Consider the following 19667-nt stretch of genomic DNA (forward strand, 5'->3'; position numbering starts at 1 on the left):
AGATAAAACATGTGCTTTCTAAGCATTAGGCAGGGCCAGTCCCTGAATCATGCAAGCATCTGACCTGTAAGGAGCTATCTTCTAGCAACAAGCCTTGAGTTCTTCTGGGAATGTGATAAAAAATACAAACAAAGCAAACCCAGGACATGCGTATATTAATGTTGGATTAAATCTGCATCTCTTAACACTGTCATACAAATCTTTAATTTCTATAATTCTTTTTTAGCAGATCTATTGGTTGCCAAGAAGAATGTGTTAAAAATCTATGTACGGAATGGACATCTTAGTGGTTCTCCCTTGTATTTGCTTTATTTGCTAGAGTACATTGGTTTTATTAGTGTCCTCATTCTTTGCCTGTTCCTGATTGCACATCCTTTGCGCTGTGTTTTATAGCGTCCTCTTATTTATCACTGGCCTTTACCTCATTTGTTCAATGAAATTTTAGCAAGCATGACATGAGCTGAAGCAGTGCATTATCTGTGTGCTTGAGTCTTGCCATCTGCTGTTTAACATGCAATTATACCCTGGCTAGTCTTTGGGGCGCATTTGAAAAGCGATCTAGACTTGCAGACAGTTTGCTGATGACCTTTCTATGAGTAAGCTCTTTGGGAGCCGGAAAAGCAAGCTATCAAGTCAGGACTAAACAGCTTATCTATAGTCTCATGAGCTAAATAGAAGCATAATTTTGAATGACTCTGGTATTGCATGCTTGGGCGTATTTCTTTTCATCTAAGTATCTTATTGTAAAAGATAAATGATAAATTGTTTTAAGCTTTAATGGGCATGCATCCTTTCAGAGTCAATATACATTATTTTCCCAGAAAGACTAATTTTGTCATTTATTTGACAACTGGATGAAATCATGGTTTATTATTTTTTTAAATTTTTTTTTGTGTTGCGCCCACAGTGCTCAGGCTCTGTGCTTACTTCTGGCCCTGTGCTCAGGGACCACTCCTGGCAGGGCTCTAAGAAAGAACTATTTGGCCACCTGTAAGGTAACCAGGCTTCCTGCTGTACTGTTAGCTCCCCTCAGACCTTTTAAATTATAACTTTTGCTTACATAAAGCAACAGAGTGGACAGGGAGATAACACCGGGATGAAGGGGATAGACTTGGCATAATCAGGACCCTCGTTCAATCCAGGCACAGCCAGAACTGCCTGAGCACTGCTGGGCGTTGGTAGTAGAGAGCACTACTGGAGTGACTGTGGTGTTCTCTGACAATGCAGGTCTTGAGTAACACGGCGTGCTCGGATGCTAGCATTGAACTCCCCACCCCAGTTGGCAGAGTATTTGTTGGGAAGGTCCCTAATCCCCTAGCTCTGTGTTTCACTCCCCCTTGTCTGGAAACAAAGGAACAAATGAACCAGAAATGTAATAGATTTTTGTATGTTGATTTTGTAGCCTGCCACTTTATTGTTCTCATTTAACATTTCTAACTGATTTTCAGTGGAATTCCAAGAAAATTTCTGTGAATTTTATCTTGTCATCGACCAGTACGGCTCATTTCACGTTTTCTTTTATAATTCAGAAAACTTTTATTGCACTTTAAATAAATGGCAGAGTACCTTAATTTCTAACAGTTTCAAAATTCAATGAATAAAGAAAGGTTTTATCAGTAGTTTAGAGAAAATTAATTTTTGTATACTTAAAAATTAAGCAGGATCCTACTTCACAATAAATCAAAATAGAAATTATTTTTAGACTTAAATGCAATATTAAAACGACAATTTTTTTAAGAAATGAGAAAGTTTTTTGACCATGGTTTGGGAAAATGGACTTTTATTTCTTTATTTTCCTTTCCGTGGCTGGAGCGACAGCACAATGGTTGGGCGTTCGCCTTTCACTCGCTGACCCGAGTTCGATTCCTCCACCCCTCTCGGAGAGCCCGGCAAGCTACCGAGAATATCGAGCCCACACATCAGAGCCTGGCAAGATACCCGTGTGTATTGGATATGTCAAAAACAGTAACAATAAGTCTCTCAATGAGAGACGTTACTGGTGCCCGCTCGAACAAATCTATGAGCAACAGGATGACAGTGACAGTAACTATTTTCCTTTCTGAATGTGCTGACAAGAACTTTCTATACTGTGTTGCAAAAGTGAACTGCTTTGTTTTGTTTAGAGGAGAATATACTAGTTTTTATTCTTGAGTACAATGTCAGCTGTGGGTTTGCCATATATTACCTTTGATATGTTGGTATTATGTCTCTGTATCTTCATTTATTGATGTGGAAAAAAGATTGTTTTCCACATCAATAAATGTTTAATTGTGACAAAAATTTTCTTAGCTTCAAATCATATGATCAGAGGGCTTTTATTTCTCTATTGATTGATATAGAAAATGGCATTAATTCCCATGTATATGTTGAACCATTATTACCCCTGGACTAACAGCCACATATTCATGACTGTTGCTGAATTAAGTTCATCAAGATTTTGTGATTATCAAATGCTTCTTTATCAGCAGGGCTAACTTGGGGAATGGGAGGAATCTCCAAACAATAATAGTAAGTTTTTTGTTGAAATATTGAATGCAATCAAAGTAAAGAGAAAGTAAAGTGAAATTTATCAGCTATACAGGCAGAGGTGGTTGTGGGGAGGACGTATACTGGTATACTGTGATTCTTGGTGGTGGAATATGTGCACTGGTGAAGGGATGGGTGTTCGAGCATTGTATAACTGAGACTTAAGCTTGGAAGCTTTGTAACCTTCCACATGGTGTTTCAATAAAAATTTAAAATAAAATAAAATGCAAAAAAAAAGATTTTGTGAGAACTTTGATATCTCTGAACATCACGTATACTGCTCTATAGCTTATTTTCCTTTTCTTTCTTTCTTTCTTTCTTTCTTTCTTTCTTTCTTTCTTTCTTTCTTTCTTTCTTTCTTTCTTTCTTTCTTTCTTTCTTTCTTTCTTTCTTTCTTTCTTTCTTTCTTTCTTCCTTTCTTTCTTTCTTCCTCTCTTCCTTCCTCCCTCCCTTCCTTCCTTCCTCTCTTCCTCCCTTCCTCCCTTCCTCCCTTCCTTCCTTCCTCCCTTCCTTCTTTCTTTGTTTTCTTTCTTTCTTTCTTTCTTTCTTTCTTTCTTTCTTTCTTTCTTTCTTTCTTTCTTTCTTTCTTTCTTTCTTTCTTTCTTTCTTTCTTTCTTTCTTTCTTTCTTTCTTTCTTTCTTTCTTTCTTTCTTTCTTTCTTTCTTAATCTCCCCCTCCCTCCTATCACTAATGTAATAGTGATAGAGGTTCGTTATTTAATGTATTAGACCTATAAGGGTCTTCCGGAATTACAGCTTAGCTCCACAGTCTGCTCTTCACTGAAGTAGGTGTTTAACGTGGGGGGTGTTGAGGTGGGTTGGTTTGTGGGCCACGCCCCGAAAGGCTCGGGGTGTACCCCAGACCCCGAACACTAGCACTTTGAACTGTCTAACCTACCCCGGAAGAAAGTCTTTGCTTGGAAATTTTTCTCGTATCTTCCTTAATAAATGACAGGACAAGACCAGGAAATAGTACAGGGTTAGGCTGGACTGGATTCAACTTACAGTACCACATGATCCCTCAGCGTTGTGGAACCGCCCTGGAGCCCCCGTTCTCCTCCCACCACCCAGCACCTCCAGGATCACCAGGGTCTCCCAGGCACTGCAGGTCCCAGTGGCCTTGCATCTTTGGGCCCCTGGATTGAACCGTTGGCCCAGGAGGCTGAGGATCACTGATGCGACCCCTGGGGAGCTGAGCACCACTTGGAGATCCCCCAAAAGTCAGGGCAGCACCTTTTGTCTTGTTTTGTGTTCACAGGGGTGGCAGTTGGCCATGTCCGGAAGTTCTTAGGGCTTATGGCTGAGTCTCAGCACTCAAGGATCACTCATGGCAGCATGGGGTCTGACGGGTGCCAGACGGGTGCCTTATTCATAACAAGCCCCTTAACCTCTCTCAGGCCCTAGGGCCATAGAGGAACCATCTCCCTGGCTTTACGTCCAGACTTTCTAGCTGCTAGATAACTTGAAAATAAAATATACAAAATCTTCCTTCTCAGAACCAAATATGTTGGGCCCCTTTGTTTCTATATGGGAGTCCCATGCTTTTGCTCTGTTTTTACAAGTTATACATAGACTGACCTCTGGTGACTCCAAGAATTTGATCCTGTCAAAACTTTTTATTTGCCTCCCATGTATAGTTTTAACTATGAAAAATAAATCAGGCATCCAGAGAAGTATAGAATAAGCACACTCTTTGTAACCACAGAGAATAAAGAGATGTTAACATTATTTGTGGTGGTTGTTGTTTTTGATTTGGGGGAACAATCCGTGATGCTGGAAGTTATGCCTGCCACAGTGCTCAGGGATATTTCTGGTGGTGTTGGACTCATGCAGTGTTGGGGATCAAACCAGGGACTCCTACATGCAAAGCTTTGCTCCTGTGGGCTCTAAATGGTAACATATAAATCTGGAAAATCAGTGGAGTGAGCCCTCCCTTGTAACACTGGCACATGGCTCAGTGTTACACCAAGAATCACCAGCAAATGATCCCAGACCAAACATCCTCTTGACAGTGCACATTTAAGAGCTAGCTAACAGAAGTGACTTACTAAGTAGACCTCTCATGATAATATTCTCAAAGACATGAAGTTTCAAACTGCAGAAATATTCTGGGTGTGGGGGCCCTCCCAGCCCCAAGGGACCCAGCCCCAGCAGCCGACCTCCACTACCCAAACACCACCATGCTCCAGGCCGATTTCCACACACTCGGGCTGAGCCTCACACATGAGTGAAAACATCATCATAAAGGGAAATAAATACATAAGCCTCTCAGAGAACCTGGCATGCTACTGAGAGTATCCTGCCTGCAGAGCAGAGCCTGGCAAGCTACCGTGGCATATTCGATATGCCAAAAACAGTAACAATAACAGGTCTCATTCCCCTGACCCTGAAAGAAGGCTCCAATCATTGAGAAAGAGGAGTAAGGAGAGGCTGCTAAAATCTCAGGGTTGGGACGAATGGAGACACTAGTCGCGCCCACTCGAGTAAATCGATGAACAATGGGATGACAGTGATACCGTGATTCAGTGATATTTCACAGTTATTCAATCAAAAAAAAGAAAAGGCTTAAGAAAGATGTTAAAATTTAAAAAGAAAAGAGAAAAAAAAAACATTCACTCAGGGTTTTCATGGCTAATGGGAATGGGGCCAAGGATTCTGGGTGATCTGCTCAAATTCTGAATCTGACAGAGCTCGGCCTAATGCATGAGCACTTAAAATTCTTAAGTACCAAGGAATAAGATGAACTAAGGATGCGATATATGTACATTGAAAACTTATCAGCCTCTTCCATAACCTATACTCATTAATTAATAACTTTTAATTATATATGAAGAAGTGAAACTATCGCAAAAAGGTATTCCTATCACACATTAAATATACAACAAAGAACTTCTGTAAAACGTGCTATATATAAAATGCATGGTACATGAGCACTGCTCAGTTCCATTTATCAAAGTCTAGTTGTTCTCTAGGTATAAAGAGATAACTTTGTTTCCCAAGGGTATATAAGTAGAACACTATCTCACACCAGATGAAAAACAAGTGTGCTTATTCAAGTAAGAAAGTACAGCAAATGCATCTGTTATTTATGACACCAATTATTTCATGAATTTGCTTCTTTATTTTCAGTATGAAAATGACAAGCATGAATCAGAGCACATTTCTATATAGTCCATGTTTGTGTATATGAATCACAATAGAAAGTTTTGAAATTCAGGTTTATAACTCAGGGCACATGGGTCATTTTACCTGAAATAAGAGTAAATAAAAGGCAAGAACACTGAACCATATCATCACATGACTTATGTTAATATTTTATCTTATAAATAAACATATGTAGGTGACTAAATGTCCTAAATATTTTACTAAAATATACATTTTAATGATATATAGACACACTTTTCTGTCATACACATACACATGCATACACACAAAAAAATTAATACTGACACTCCAGAAGTTAATTGCATAAAATCACAAATATACTGCTGAATTTTAAAAGAATTTACATTGAATTACAGAGTCACATTGCTTTTAGCACAAGACAGGGCCATATATCACACTTTAATATGGAGTTCACAAAAATGTTTATTTGATAATACATAAAATAATTATTTCTAAGAACTTATTTTAGACACATTTTAGGTATGACATGGATTATATATTGCTATGCTAAAGTTGACAGGTCTTAACATTTTTAGTGTCCTTAATTCTAAATTTCCCTGCATATTTGTAAATTTAGTATGTATATACATTTAATTTATATGGACTGAAAGTTACGCTAAGAGGAGTTAGATTATCATTTGGTTAGCTGATTTATAAAGAACGTGTTATATTCTGGGGCATCTCATTGCGCTCCCAGCAATAGTCTGCCCATTTTGGTGCTTGGGACCAATGATGTGGTACTGCTTGGGCTTAGTTAGATTGGGGACAACCAACCATCCTATCAGTGCCTAGGATGTCACATTGTGCCAGGGACCAAACTAGGAACTTGTCTATGTAAGAGATGTTTGTCATTCAAAACTCCCTAATCCAGAAAAATGTTTCAATTTAAAACACAAAGTATCATGTAGCTGGAACAAAAGAAAAGTCAGTAGGGTGATTTCTTTGTATAAAACCACACCCGATTTGATGCCCTGCACCCCATATGATTTCCCGAGTCTGGGAGGAGTAGTCCCTAAGCACAGAGCCAGGAATATTCCCTGAGTACCACCGTGTATAGCCCTAAATCAAAACAATGACAACAACAAAGCAACAGCAAAAAAATAACTTGCCTTTAACATTGTTTTCCAAGAAATTGCTATGTGCACATGTGTGTGTGAAAACATGAATGCATGTCCCTTTTTCTATGAAAGTTTTTTAAAATACTGAACTTTCAAAAATGTCTCCTTAATAAAAAAGTAGTTATATCCTTTACTATAATCAAAATACATACATTATGTAAGTACATTTTAGTGTAAAATAGAGTTTTTATTTGTAAAAATCATAGAATAAGAACAAGATGAAGCGTAATATATCAATTGCTTGTAGAAATAATAAAAAAATCACAAAGGCCAATGTCATCAATATTTTTTTCTCTTTTCATTTTTGGGTCATGTCTAGCAGTACTCACAGTTCACTCCTGACAAGGCACAGGAAAGCAAATACTGTACCGGGAATCAACTCAAGACAGCTGCATGCAAGACAAATGCTTTGCAGACAATGCTAGCTCTCAAGTCCATTTTTTATACATAAGTGAACTTTCTCGAAACATTGAATGTAAAACTCATGTTTTCTTCATAAGACTGATACTGTCCCTTGAAGAGGTGTTTCACATTATTTTACATGAAGGCAAATATTTACACAATAAAAGCAGTAGTTTTGTATCAATGATTCATATTTGGCACTGAAGACCAAAAGTATTATTTTTGATCACCCCAGAGTAATATAGACTGTTATGTAGGTGAATGAAGAATGGCCAGATTGTATTGCAAGAATAATAGTTAATATCTATGTAAAAACATCAATGTAATATTATGAGAAAAAAAAATATTTGGTTTTTCTTCCCAACAAGACCCCCAAATTCATAATAAGGAGAAGATAAGACTCATGTGGTCATACCTAGCAAAAGGAAAGTAGACATTTTTGTTTTATTTGTTTATTTATTTATTCTTAGGAAAATACAGCAGATGAGAAGAAAAAGGAGGGTGGCTACCTACCGAGTACATTGTCTAATGCAGTTTTATCAATTTTCTTTTCTTTTAAATTTTTTGCAACGTAGCATTGAGAGTGACTGTCCCTCACAAACTGGGCTTAGAACCTTTTTCATGCCAGACCATTTGTATATTGCTAGCATCATTTGCGGGACATTCTAGACATGCAGAAAGCTGAGGACAGCACGCCAGAAGCATATGTGTATTGAGTAACATACAAGGGCCCAGCACAAAATTTCACTGGCCTAGAATAGGAATAGGATGATCCCCCTCTCTCTACTCCAAGGTTTTCCTGCCAGAACAGATTTTTTATAGTGTAAAAATACTTTATCTTTGGCAGATTACTCTTTATTAAGAGCACTAGTGGAAAGTCAGTTTGTGGCCTGAATTCTTTGCAGGATGGGAAAGACAAAACAAAACAAGCAAACATAAAATACTCATGAGAGCCTTCAAAGATTCAGTAGAATGATGCTTTCACGAAATGCCAGTTTCTTTTTAGTCAGTACTAGGGGACAACTTACTTTACTCTCCAGAGCAATTGGTATACCTTTCAGCTATTCAAGAGAAATAACCCCTAGCTCCCTTTTCCATTTCAGTGGAGATAACGATGCACTAAAATAGCTCTCAGGTGTACCTGAAACCATGACATGCCAAGGAAGTTTATATTTTAAGGAAAGAAAGTTACATTCCATTGGTGTTAGTATCTAATAAATATGCAGTGCACTCAAAGTCTTCTAAAAAAGATGGAGAGTTGGGACATATTTCCAAAAATTGTTTGACAGATATTGAAAATGATATAAATCTCAATAAAATAGATAAAAACTTCATCTGCTGTAAAACTAGACAAGTTATCATCATCATCCCACACATACTCAAAAATCAACCTGTTTGAATGAAATTTAGATGAAATAGAGAAGATACCAAGATCCAAAACTCAGTATTCTGGCAAGTAGGGATAGCATAATTACAAGACTATATACAAAATCATATTTTTCAAAAGCACAGTAGTATTACTTATTGTGGGAGAGGCGGGTTGAAGGCAGACTATATAGATTGAACACAATAGCCACCCAGTATTTCCATTGCAAACCATAACACCCAAAAGGAGAGAGAGAATGATAAGGATAAGGAATTCCCTGCCACGGGGGGGTGGAGGGGGCTGCACCCTCATGGTGACTCATTAATAAAAGAAAAATAAAAAAAAGTAAGAGCTTAAGCTTTGGACAAAAATAGAGGTTGCTGATCAAAATAACTTGTTTGTTGTGCTAGGTGTTCTGAGTGCTTAATAGAATTTAATTGTTAGGGCAATTTTAGGTTCAGAGAAAAATTAAGATGAAAGTATAAAGATTTTCTATAAACCTCTGCACCATAAAAACCATCTCAACTATTATCAACGCTCCACACAGAGTAATATCCACCAATCTAAGAGCTTTATATTTCACTTTGTAGTGTTTCCACTATAGATTAGAACACACACACTCATATATATATGCATATATGTATGCATGTATATTATCAATTTCAAAAGTGTATTCTTTGCCATAAAATTCCCAGAAAACCCACTGATATTTTACTGTCTTTATTGTTTTGGCATTCCCAGGATCTCATTTAGCTAAAATTATAGTGTGTAGATTTTTCAGATTGTTTTCTTTAAGTTAGCAACAGACATTTAAAGTTGTCCCATATCTCTTAAGTTTGATAGCTCTTTTTTCATTTCTTTTTTCCTTTAGGTTTTAGCACAGATTGATATTCATTGTCTAGATGTCATACAATTTTAATTACCACTCACTTACTGAAGGTGATTTCAGATGCTCCAACAATGTCTTGTGTGTGTGTGTGTGTGTGTGATTTTTTCTTTTTCTGTTTTTTTTTTCTAAATTCAGCTTCAACTTTTCTTCCCAAAGATAAATATAGTTTGGTAAAAAAAAAGCTAATTATTACAGTCACAGCCTAGGAATGGAAAGAAATGAGATAGCATGCAGGAAATGTTGTTCAGGTTCAGAATGGCTATGTGACAGCTGTAGGTTTTATCAAACTATTTAGATTTTAGACATTACCAAGTATCCCCTTTCTATTAAGATTCCAGAGCAAGGCAATCACAAACAATATATTAAACACAAGTGTTGAAAAATTCAAACTATCAAAAATATAATTAATTTAACCTGTTCTAAAAATTTTGAATAAAAATGATGGAATGTTGCACAAAATCATAGTTTTAGTATGAAACTGTGAAGTAAATTTTCTCAACATTAGAGGATATTTGTTAAGTGTCAATCACTATCATCCCATTGCTCATCAATTTGCTTGAGCAGGCACCAGTAACATCTCCATTGTGAGACTTGTTGTTACTATTTTTGGAGTATTGAATACACCACAGGGATCTTGCCAGGCTCTGCTGTGCGGGCAATAAAAGGGTAAATTAAAAAAAAACATGTTTTATAACTGTTCATTGTTAAAGTATAATGTAAAAGAATTTATATTCCCTACCAATAAATAATACATATCGAACAATCAGAAATGGAAGTAGTAGAGACCATGATATCTTCCACAAAGACATTGTGAGAGTTTGTTTTCATCGATGTCATTAAAAGAATTACAACAGAACATAAATGTTAAACTACTGGGACTAAAATGTTTCACTTAAGCTTTACTATTTTACTGGGGTCAGAGAGATAGGTAAAGTACTTGCCTTGCACAGTCACCAACCCCAGTTTGTAGCACCAGGTATTGTCTCCTCAGCACCACTAGGAGTTATCTTTGACATTCAGAGCCATGAGGAAGACCTGAATAATAGGGGGATGGCCTTGATAATCCCTAGCACCAAAAGGGCCTGAGCATTTTTTATTTCAAACTGCTGGCTGGTGCTGAGTGAGAATCACTGGATCCTCTGTACCCCAGTCTCCTTAACACATTGAGAATTCACTCCACCCCAAGAAAAAACAGAATGAGCAAAATGATATGTATGGGTGGGTTTGTGAGAGGTTTGGTATGGGTAAAGGACAGCAAACAGAGTTCCTGGATAAAATACAAGAAAATCCTGGAAAGATTACAAAATTTGTGTGTGGTATCCCATTGCTTACACTGATTTCTCTTCTTTCGGCTCATCTATTTGAGACTGTGTCACTAAAAATCAACTTTACATCATTTTGGTATTGCATGAGTGCACATTTGAATGACTGATGTTCCCCCCGCCCAATAATGGCTAGATACCAAGGTCAGAAATTTCAGGGGGGTGGCTTTTTACCAACTAGCATGATATGGAGAAGGCAGAACCCTGGAAAAAGGGTAGGGTCACTTCTGGCCCTTGTAGCCAAAGGGGTTGTGAGCATCCAAACCTTGTTCTTTAAAACTGTAAAAATGTGCTTTCTGGGAGATAAATGACTCCTTGGAGAGAGGCAAAAGACACATTACTCTGTGAGCTGTAAAACATTACTTAGAAAAGAGGAAGATTCTTATCCCTGTTCATGCCCCAAGGAAGGAACTGGGGAGGAGAGAAGAGAGGTGCAACATGTCACTGTCACTGTCATCCCGTTGCTCATCGATTTGTTCGAGCGGGCACCAGTAATGTCTCTCATTGAGAGACTTATTGTTACTGTTTTTGGCATATCCAATACGCATGGGTAGCTTGCCAGGCTCTGCTGTGCGGGCGAGATACTCTCGGTAGCTTGCCAGTCTCTGGAACATGGGTCGGCCACATGAAAGGCAAACGCCCTACTCGCTGTGCTATCGCTCCAGCCCGTGCAACATGAATCTAGGAAAGTATTTTCATTTCAGTGAGTATTTTCTTACACAGAAAATTCAGTGACAACTGTCAGGCCATGTGGCTGACTTTCTTTTCAGTAAGCATGGTGAGAGTCCCTTTCCATCCTGCCATCTCTGTTCTCCTTCAATTGACCATAATGGTATTTCAAAACCATAAGTTAAAACTACTCTTGTGAACCTTTTGAAAAAAAAAAACTTTCTAATACAATTCTTTCTTAAAGCCCAGACTACTATTTTGTAATGCTGCCCAAGAGTAGGGTGGAGTGATAACACAGCAGGTAGGGCTGCTGTGAAACTGCTGATGCTAATGATCAATCATTATATCAAAAGTTCTGCATTAGCTATTTTCCAAGCAAACTGTATTCTACAATAAAAAAAAATGTTGTTTCTATGACTTCTTAGATATGTGAAATTTCCAAATTTCATTTATAGAGTCCTCCTCATTCTTATTCAAGCAATCTTATGTCAATATGCAGACATTTATTATTTTGCTATTCTCTGTCAATGAGCTTTCTAAGTAAAAGCTCAGTTCTGACGCCCATCTGAGGAAGTTTCTTTATATTAGCTCCACCATAACATTAGTTCTTTGCCTGCAGTGACTATGCTTACTTCTTCACTCTAGCTATTGAAATAAACTGCTTCCAAAAACCCAGAATGACTAAAAGTTGACAAGGCCGAGCCATATTTTATAAGTGGGAAGTACATGTATACTATAGAGATTTGCTGTCAGAGTTAATTTTTCTCACTAAATAGCCGCAGAAATCACTCAAATGTTCTACTTTGTCATTAGCATGCCTCACAGCATTATACAGGACTCACAACTGCCTCTACTTTTGGACATTTCCCAGAGCTTGAATTCCAATGCTTGTCACTGATAAATAACATTTGTTAACTAACCATATATAGTTGGGTCATGTGTCTGAATGACTTGCTGTATAATTTTCTCATATTACTCAACTGAGAAATGCATACACTAAACCAACCAGTCAAGTTAATGATAGGTGATGTACTGTAATTAATTATCTGCCATGACATATTATTCCAATCTTGTATATAGTTTCTCTTTGGCTCAAAGATTTGCAAACATTCTGTGAATATAGGTGACGGACTAATTTACATGATATGTACTTAAAATACATTAATTGGAAAGAAGTGCCTTCAAAATTTACATGGATTTGGTGACATATTTTCATGTAAAAGGGAGAGCTCTGCAAAAGACCATGAAGTCTGCATGATGTGGACATGACTAGCATTTATCGGGGAAATGTACTGGATAAGAAATAAAAGATTGATTCTATCTCCCAAACTTACAGTCTTACAACCTAAGTTGGACTTAGCTCATATATGTACCTTGTAGTCATTGCTCCAGCAGAGATGTGTTTCTCAGTCTCAAAGCTTGATGTGCATGTAAAACCTCTGACAAGAACCCTACAGTGTTACAAGTTGGCAACTTGGCTAAGAAAAGAAAGAGAACAGTTATGGTCTTTAAGTAACAATGGTAGCAACAACAAAAATCAATGGATTGGATAAAGATGTGGCATATATACTCAGTAAAATCCTATCCAGATACTAAATCATTGTCACTGTCACTGTCATCCCATTGCTCACGGATTGCTTGAACGGGCACCAGTAAAGTCTTCATCTATCCCTATCATGTGCTAGTGTAGCCCACTGGTGTCTGCTCACTCCAGGAACACAACAGTTGTTACTGTTTTTGGCATATCAAATATGTCACAGGTAGCTTGCAGGCAGGATATCCTTGGTAGCTTGACAAGAGGGATATCCGAGAGGGACGGAGGATTTGGGGGCGCCCCCTGATCATCCTCACGAATCCTTATGGGCTCCAGGAAAAAATGATGAAGCAATGGTGTGGAAATTATGGAAAATGAATAGAGAGTGTCTTACGATGTGTTGGCCCAAGAGTGTAGAAAGCAGCCTGGAGCGTGGAAGTGGTTGGGTTGTGGAGGTCAGCTGCTGGGGATGGGCCCCTTAGGGAGGGGAGGGCTCTCACCCACCCCCTCTGGGGCACCCTGAGTGAAAACATCCTGGCACCGAGTTCGGTGGCATGGTTCTGGGGACCTCAATTTATACTCCCTTTCGGGAGAAGCAGCTGTGATTTCTGAACAGATGTCAATCCAGATACTAAATAAAAGATACAATCTTATTTTTCACAATTGAATACAACATGATAGTTTAAGCTAAGAAAATCAGTCAGAAAGTGAAAGATACATACTTCATAATATCATTCACATATGTCGAATAAGTTAAGGAAGCAAAAACGTTGATGACAAAAATATGAAATAGAAGATTTTAAACTGAGAAAAATAAACTAGATTCTTGAAATAAAGAGAAAGTGCAGGTGAGAGTGTGAAATGTAGTTTAATAGTGTGAATGACACAGATTCTTTGGAGAATCACAAAGAGTGGTATCTATCTGTGTCTGTGAGTATGTTGAGGTTTTCTGAATTTTGTGTTGGTTGGAGCAATAGCATAGTGGTTGGGCATTCACCTTTCACGCGGCCGACCCATGTTGGATTCCTCCGCCCCTCTCAGAGAGCTTGGCAAGCTACCGAGAGTATGGAGCCCACATGGCAGAGCCTGGCAAGCTACCCGTGCATATTGAATATGCCAAAAACAGTAACAATAAGTCTCTCAATAAGAGACATTACTGGTGCCCGCTTGAGCAAATCGATGAACAACAGAATGATAGTGACAGTGTAGTTATTAATAAATAGTACACCAATAAATTAAAGGAAACATTCTCCAGAGGAAGAGATTTAATTCCAGGAATACCAATAAAACCAAAAACCAATAAAACAGCCAAAAAACTCATCAACTCAGGGGCCAGGGTGATTGTACAGAAAGTAGAGTGTTTACCTTGCAGTCATCTGATTCAGGTTTGATCCCTGTAACCCCATATGGCCCCTTATGCCCAACATAAGTGATCCCTGAACTCACAGCCAGAAGTAAATCCTGAAAAGTGCTAGATGTGACCAAAATCAAAAAGGAGAGAGAGAAAGAGAGAGAGAGAGAGAGAGAGAAGAGGGAGGAAGAAGGAAGGATGAAAGAAAGGAAAAAATAAAAAGAAAAACTTCATATATACATACTGTCTCCAGATAGCTCATCCAAATGAACCAATGTTTAGCACCATAAGAATGTAAATTAAGTGACCCTCAGAGGCCCTCTAAATCAGTCCCTATCAACCCATCCCTGGATATCAAAGGAATATTAAATGTACCCAACACAATCTGTTTTGATTGAGTGCCACCTTGCAATGGGTCCCATAAAGCAGTGTAGGAGATATGCATTTTTCTTAGTATAATCTATTGTGTTCTCTGGCCAGTAATGACTTTTGGGTAACATTTGGAATATTGTAAAGGCAGCCCCGGTTGGAAATGTTATTTCAAATTTCTGAGGGATTCCTCTTAGTAGTTTTTGTCAGGATTGATTATTGTGGATGAGTAATCTTATTTGTACCAATAACACATAATATTTACTCTTCCGCCCTATTAATTTCCTAGGGCTAAAAAGGCTGTTAAGATTTCTTGAGAATCAAATTTCAGAATGACAATTTCCTCTTTGATTTTTCTCTGTCGCTTCTCCAGTGGCAGAAGAGGATGGTTTATGAACCAGGTACAACAAAGTAAATGTCCACATTCTTATTGGTTCTTGGTATCATTGATCTTAGCATGTGATTCACTGACCTGTCCACTTAGATAAAAACTCTCACTGTCTCATATGTTCATTTATCTTTAGAATATCAAAGAAATTGGAAAAATTGACATTTTTTTTAAAGAGAAGACGTTCTTCTGAAACGAAGATGTGATTCTGGGATGTATTTTGAAAGAAACCATACCATTTACAATATTGTGAACCAAAGTGACTAAAAAGGTAAAATAAAAAAGAAACAGTGATGCGATTTCAGTTGAGGTAGAGAGCTCAGCTGTCATATGTGAAAGTAGTTGATTCAGGTGAAATGCCAAGATGAACATAATACAATTAAGACATTATTCACTTATTCTAAGAGTATAAATAAGAGATAAACTGGAGAAAGCATAATGGGCACCTCTGCCCAGCTCACTCCCTTTTTTTCCCCCCAAAATGTCTTCTTTTGGAGATTTTCCAGAACTGTTTAGATAGAAAGGTCATCTCACATTAACGTAGCAATTACAGAATTCTTGGCACATGATAGCACCACTCAAGTCTCCTTCAGTAAGTGGTGGTTAATTCTAGAGGCAGTTGAACAACTGATTGAGTTCTTAACGTGACCTTAGCCTCTTCACCTGAGAAAATGTTCACATGCATGTCTGCTGTGGAGATAGAAGCAATGAGTTCTGTCCTGATGCAACCACATGCATGGAGCATGATGTTGGCAGAGTGCTGTTGGACTTTCACAGTTCTGCTGCCTTAGTCCCTGGGACTTCAAGTGAATTCCACCTGCAGGTAATGTGCAAACATTACCACACCCACCACCACCACGTATACACACACACACAAAATAAAAGTAATGAAAGTGTCAATAGTCTATGAAGTACAATCAGTAATGTGCCCTACAATAGCAGACACAAGAACTGCAACAAAAAGGATTGTCATCCCCGGAGAGCACGTATATAAGTACCACTACTAAGAGCCGCCTTGGACAGCGTCATTGTTGTGTGTTCAAGAACCACAATACTAAGTGTGAAGTGTGACCCGCAGTGAATACTACCATTTAAAGCTACTGAAAAAATCGCTCAGAAAAATGTAAGACCTCTGGATATTGCACCAAAGACAAAGAAAAAAAAAAGAGATGGAATGAAGATAAAAAAAGAAAACAAATTATTAAGAAAACAACTTAGTGATACATAAAGGAGTCTAAATCTCCAAGTAGAAAACTAAATTTACAAAATTTGCAATTATAATTTTTTTCTCTGTGCTTGAAGATATAAAACTACCATCTTCATCTATCAATTTATTTACAGACACCATAATTAAAATATAAAGAGTGATAACTATCTCTTCTTTAACCCATGGAAAGTTGGACTTCTAACTTTAGAAGAGGGATGGGGGTTCATTGACTGAATTTGTGTCAAAAACTTTTTTCATAGAGATGGAAGAATGCTACTTTATTGACTATTGACACCAGTGAACAAATCCAGGTGTCTAATTACCTGGGGGAAGGTGGTGAGCCCTACTTTGTAACTTCCTTTAGAGGCTGTAATAGCTCAGTGAACACAAAGTTTATGCATTATGTATAATGGAAAAAGCTAAGTGGTGGAGACAGCAAATACTTCATATAGTATATGCAAATATATATCATTCATATCGCTTGTCATCCAGTTGCTCATCAATCTGCACAAGCAGGCGCCAGTAACGTCTCCATTTATCCCTGCTGCATGCTTGTATAGTCCAATGGCATCTGCTCATTCCAGGAACACAAAGAGCCTCAAACTGTTCTTTGGGGTCTTGACGAAGAAGTCTGACCATCTCATAGATCGGTGGTCAGGCGTTCTTTTGATGTCCCATGGAATCCAGTCAGTAACAGCTCTAGTCCAGCAGTCATCTCCAAATCGCATTGCATGTCCGGCCATCTGATTTTTGATGCCTTGCCAAATGAGACAGAGTCCCTGATCCTGGATCATGGATGGACTCAGATCTGTTTGTTTGTTTGTTTTGCTTTTTGGGTCATAACTGGTGATGCACAGGCAGGGGTTACTCCTGTCTGTAAACTCAGGAATTACTCCTGGCGGTGATCAGGGGACCATACGGGATGCTGATAATTGAACCTGGGTTGGCCACGTGCAAGGCAAATGCCCTACCTGCTGTGCTCCAGCTCCTTTTTTGTTTGTTTGTTTTTTGTTTTTGTTTTTGTTCTTTTGAAGGTTGGGACTCTGGATTTCTTCTCTCACTTGAGTGAAACATGATATTCCAAGCATAGCTCTTCCGACTCCTCTTTGGGTGACCCAAATAGTGTACAGTGTACTTATGCTCTTATCCTGTTTTCATAAGGCCCAGGTATCTGAGGCGTATATTAATGCAAATATATATATATATATATATATATATATATATAAGCCAAAGTGATAGCACAGTGGGTAGTGTTTGCCTTGCATGTGGCTGACCTGGATTTGATTCCTCCATCCCTCTCAGAGAGTCCAGCAAGTTACCGAGAGTACTCTGCCCACATGGCAGAGCCTGGCAAGCTACACTGGATATGTCATACTGGATATGTCAAAAACAGTAACAACAAATCTCATAATGGAGGTGTTACTGTTGCCCGCTCAAGCAAATTGATGAACAATGGCATGACAGTGAAAGTAATATAGTGATATATATGTATATATATACAGTGATATATACAGTGATATATATACATGAGTGATGTATATATACATACATATATGCATCTATACATATATACTTGGTTTGGAGGTCACACTCATATTTGCATTCGTGAGTGAAGAGTTTAGTGAATCATTTGCATCTTGATTTAACTAAATCTATCTGCTGTGATTTTTGTTTAATAAGATATTCCTTAATAATACCACTTCTCCACCTCTAAAAATCTCTTTAAGATCTGCAGAACTTTAGAGATTCGGGTTGATTATTCCCCCACATTAGTGTTTTGGCTCCCCCTGGAGGAAATTAAAATGTCACAGAACAGATTAAGTGATAGACAAAATTTCATGAAAGGAATATAAGATTGGAAAGATAAAACAACAATAAAAACCAGAAGCGTGAGTTTCTCTAGGAAACTTGTCTTCCCAGAACTAGCTCCTTTAAATCCAGACAGATACTAGGAGGCGATTGTCTTTGGTTGAAGAAAAAAAAGCAATGGAAGATTGATCACTGAGGGTCAGCCAGATCACAAGGCCAAATTCAAGATCACCCTGGTTCCTTGTCCGATAAAAATGTTTTCAAGAGTGACACAATAATCTGGAGTTTCAGCAGAGTATGGCGGCATCACTGAACCCTAGAGGCAGCAGTCAGAGTTTAGACCAGCAGCCTGGAATTACTGTCATAGAGAACTGGAAAGTAGCTTTAAAATTCTGTAAAAAGGGAAGCAGAAATGTCCAGAAGGAAGACATCTAATCAAGAAACTTTTTAAAATACTTGGTTGAGAATGTGCAAGGTAAGATGCCATGAGGTTTGTAATAGAGTTACTGGTAGAAAATTGAGAACAAAGAAGAAATAAGACTGCCTGGGGACTTAACGCATCAAGCAGCACTGAGGGGGTGAGGGGAAAGTACAATGACCCCTCCTTAATTCCAGGATAAGTCAGGGTTCTTAGAGAGGTTCTGACCTAGGAACAAGGGAATTATCCAAAACGTAAGCATCAAGATTCAATTAGGTTATAATAAAAAGGTATTATCACACAAAGTGTAAGAAAAACCTACGTTATAGATACTATTTTCAGAAGAATATTCTTTAGAGAAAGTAGACAAGAATCAGGTATATTTCATAATGATAAAGGGGAAATTCATTAGAAAGAGATGAGTATATGTAAACTCGAACAATTTAATTTTAACATGTGAAGCAAGACAGCATAGCATTAGTGAGGAAAACCTTTGTAATTTGACATTTTAACCTACTACTCAAAGCACTAATCGAATACAGAATTAAAAAAAGAAAAAGTAAACAATGGGCACATAGAAGATTTGAGCAGTTCTATCAGTCAAGATGACATCAATCTAAGTAACCTAAGTGGGTGTAAAGAAAACTACCTTAGGAATTGCAACTGATCCCACAAATATGTTTTACAAACACAGACTAAAATATGCCACATTCTGGTCCATGAGACAATTTTTAGTCAGTTTTGCAGCATATAAATTATGCAGTATATTACCTGACTCAAAATGTATTAAATTAAAACCCAAAAAAACCTAAATGAAATAGGTATGTTTTATTCAAATATCAGGGAGTTACACTGCACATTTTTAAGAAACATGTGAGTCCAAATAAGCAAAATTCAATGGACTTTAATGAAGAAGGAAACCACAAAATAAGAACATTTTCAAAATTAGCATTAATACTAAAGGCAAGATTTTAACTTTGAATGCCTTTGTTAAAAATATAGAGAATAAAAATTCAGAACAAATATACAAGCTTACGGTAAATTAGTCTAAGAAGAGAAAGTGGAAATAATTGGCAGAAAAAGATAAAGAGGAAATCAGAAAGCAATGAAATAGAAGACGAAAACAGACAAGTGT

Source organism: Sorex araneus, chromosome 2 (genome assembly GCF_027595985.1).
Source record: "Sorex araneus isolate mSorAra2 chromosome 2, mSorAra2.pri, whole genome shotgun sequence".
Taxonomy (NCBI): domain Eukaryota; kingdom Metazoa; phylum Chordata; class Mammalia; order Eulipotyphla; family Soricidae; genus Sorex; species Sorex araneus.